The 3,487-nt window shown below is 58.9% G+C and overlaps 1 long non-coding RNA gene across 1 annotated transcript; it reads left to right on the forward strand.

Annotated features, from left to right (window-relative positions):
• Positions 1-493: 493 nt before the first annotated feature.
• LOC141733596 (uncharacterized) lies at positions 494-3,095 on the forward strand. Its single transcript, XR_012584347.1, has 3 exons — positions 494-1,380; positions 2,214-2,272; positions 2,767-3,095. It is a non-coding gene; the product is annotated as an uncharacterized LOC141733596 (long non-coding RNA).
• Positions 3,096-3,487: the final 392 nt, after the last annotated feature.

Consider the following 3,487-nt stretch of genomic DNA (forward strand, 5'->3'; position numbering starts at 1 on the left):
TTCTCTGCGTCTTTGCTCTCCATCCCTCCGGCACGGCATCATCTCTGCCTGTCGGACCAGCCCATCCAGCAGCACCCACCAGCCGGGGCAAAAGCAGGGCACCGAGAACGGCTGCTCGGGGCCGGGGTTGGGGGTGGATTTTACAGCATCCCCCACGGGTCCCTGGCACGGAGGTGATGTTGGTGAGCTTGAATGCCGGAATGCTTTTCCGTGGAGGAAGGCACAGAGCCTCCTCTGTGTTTCCTCCGACTCGCGGTAATTTCATTAACTTCTTTCTTTCATTCAAAGGAGGCCAGACCCCGGCAGCCCGGGACGCGCTGACCCTGGGGAGGCTGCGATGTCTTGCAGGCTGAAATCCATCCTTTCATTGATTCCAGCAGGGCCATCTCCTGGCCCGGCCGATTCCCCTTGGCTGTGCGCGGAAGATTAATCCCCCCCCCAGCTTTCACCCGTTAATGCAATCGCTTCTGGGTGAGGGCGCAGCAACCTTTTACCGGCTGCTCGAGGTTTATCCCAGGAAGGAGTGAAGGGTTGTATCCAGCCCCAAAAGGGACCAAAGGGCAGCAAAAATCCCCACCCAGGGTGGAAATGGGGCAGGAAGAGCATTTGCCATAGGAAGAAAAATGCATCTTTCTGCAGGAATCAGGTGCAGGAGTCGTGCATGGCCACGAGATCCATCATCCCAGCACCCCTTGGCTTCCTGCTGGGACACCTCTGCCTCGGTGGGACCCGGCGTGCTGCCACAAGCCCCCTTCCCATGGGGACCCCCCACCCCATGGGGCGGCTCGATAGGACACGGAGCAGCTGGATTTGGGATAAGGCTTTTTTTTTTTTTTTTTTCCAAGGCACCCGCCGCCGGCTCCGGCTGCTGCCGACCCCGCAGGAATGCGCGAGGGCACCGGGAGGCAGAGCCCCTGTTTGTTGTTTTAATAAATAGGGAGCAGACAGATCCGGCGCGGGGAAGCTCTCCTCCGAAGGGCTGGGAAGGAGGGAGGGAGGGAGGGAGGGGAAGACCCCGGCGGAGGGGCTCAGCCCCATCCTGACCCGAGGCAGGGTGATGGGCAGCAGGTGGAGGGGCTCCTCTGCAATGGCTCCTGTCTCCTATTTTCTTCTTGGTTCAGGCGAGAGGTTGAGGGGTGACAGGCCGTGGGGTCGAGCCCTGGGGGTTTCTTTTCTCGGGGGCTCGCTGCAAACGTCTTTCCTTCCTTCCCCTGCAGCCTGTAGAAGAGGAGGAGGAGGAGGATGATGACAACGATGGTGATGACGATGAGGGCTCCCTGCCATGCTGGCTGCAGAGCCCAGCGCAGGCTCACGTTCCCCCCGCTCCCCTGTTTCACGTACTCATCCCAGGGCCTGCGCGGTGATGCAAGAAGGCAGGAGGTGAGGGCTGTGCCCTCCCCAAAAAAGAAATCATGGAATGGTTTGGGTGGGAAGGGACCTTAAAGCCCAGGCAGTGGCACCCCCTGCCCTGGGCAGGGACACCTCCCACCAGCCCAGGTTGCTCCAAGCCCCGTCCAACCTGGCCTTGAACCCCTCCAGGGATGGGGCAGCCACAGCTTCTCTGGGCAACCTGGGCCAGGGGCTCACCGCCCCCACAGCCAAGAATTTCTTCCCCGGATCTCATCTCAATCTCCCCTCTTCCAGTTTGAAGCCATTAAACCTCATCCTATCGCTACATGCCCTTGTGAAAATCCCCAGGGTCAATCCCAAATGCCACCCCCCCACACCCCGGGGTGCACCCCCATGTGTTTTACCCACCCCGTAGGGTTGGTGCCCCGAAGGGACCTGGGCTCTGGGCCTGTCCCAGCAGCAGCCGGTCTCAAGGCACCAGCCTCCAAACCCCATCCCGGCTCCCAGGGCCTCCCATCAGCCCCAATTTCCTGCAGCCCCCGGTGATAAGAGGCTGATCCTCAGCCGTGGAAACCCGATGCCCCAATGTCAGGGAACGGGCATCCCGGGGGGGGTCTGGAAACGCAGCTGAGAATGAGCAGATCTTGCTGCTTTGCCTCTTGCCAAAGAAAGAAATCCCTTTGGAAGATGGATGTGGTCTTAGTGCCGCTCTCCGGCATTGCGGCCGGACGGCATTGCCCTGATTTCTGCCGCTGGTGGTGGGTTCTGCGTGGTTAAAAGCTGCCAGGCACACCTGCACCCGCTGAAGCACCCAATAAACAACCGGGTGTTCATCGTGATTTAATTTCATCCCTTTTTTTTAGGCTTTTTCCGCGATCACTGAAGCCCCAGGGACTAGCGGATCCCACCTAAAGGATCTCTGGTAAGATTTGGGTCCAGGATTACAAACCAAGGCTCTCTCTGGTTTTCCTGTCCCTATTCACCTCCCCTCAGTTGGGGTCCGCCCTGGCCATGCCCAAAAGGACGGAGAAAACCTAAAATCTCTCTTTCAATCTGGTCTGGGAGCCCCTACCGGGCAGGTGGTGGGTGCTGTGGATTTTGCCAGATGAAGGTGCTGGTGGGATACTGGTTTTGCTGGGCTCAGAGGGGATGTCTCATATCACCCCAGCCCTGTGTCTTGATGCTCTCCACACAACATGGACCAGAAGAGCTGGGAAATTCTGGCTTGTTTATTCCCATCCCATCCAACCCTGTGCCGGGGCTCAGGATACGTCCATTCCCCGACCTCACCCCATCCCTGCACCCCGGTGCTGCCGTGTCCCCTGCCTGTGCAGTGACATCCCTCCGCTCTGCTGAGTCCGGGGGCTTTGTCCTCCCTGCTAGTCTTGTATTTCGGGCAAATTTCTCCCTTTTCAGGTTTTTCTGTGCGTTTTGACCAGATGTTTCAGCCTGGAGCTGCACCTCCCAGACCTGACCACGTTGGCGAGAGACCACCTTCCAGGTTTCGCTATCCCTTTTCCAAGCAGGAATCGATTCAGCTCCGGGACTGCTCCATCCCGGCTGCCGGTCCTGGAGGGTGGAGGGAAGGTGTGATGCTGAGGTAGGAAAACCAAACGCCTCCAAAAATAAGTCCTCTCCGCTGTAGATGGAGAGCCCTGCGTGAAGGACTGTAACACCAGAGCCGGTGCGTGCCCAGAAATTACACTGATTTAATGGAGCTGGTTTCTAGATTCGTTTGGAGCCATGTGCCGACCGCTGCAGCGATTGAATTAAACTGATTTTCTTGTGGGATTCCTCGCTTGGGAGCGCTGGCATCGGCCGCTCTGCTGTCGGTCCGGCTGGGCAGTTTAATTCCTCGAGGCTGGTTGTTCCCATGGGATTGTGCCTGGGTTGAAGGGCCCAAAGATGGTAGCCCGGGATGGGGATGGCAGCTCCAGGGCTTGTCTTGCCTCCCCTGTTTATAACCGGGGCTCCCTCCGAGGGGGCAGCCGGGGTCTGCTTAAGGGCTGGGGGTTTATTTGCGGCACCGGGACCAAGCGGGAAATTTGGGATCTGCATCACACGCTCCCGCCTGGGCTCCGTCGGGCAGAAACGTGGGCAGCGCACGTGAGTCCAGAACCGAGCCCATTGCAGAAGA

This window comes from Larus michahellis, chromosome 21 (assembly GCF_964199755.1).
Source record: "Larus michahellis chromosome 21, bLarMic1.1, whole genome shotgun sequence".
Lineage (NCBI taxonomy): Eukaryota > Metazoa > Chordata > Aves > Charadriiformes > Laridae > Larus > Larus michahellis.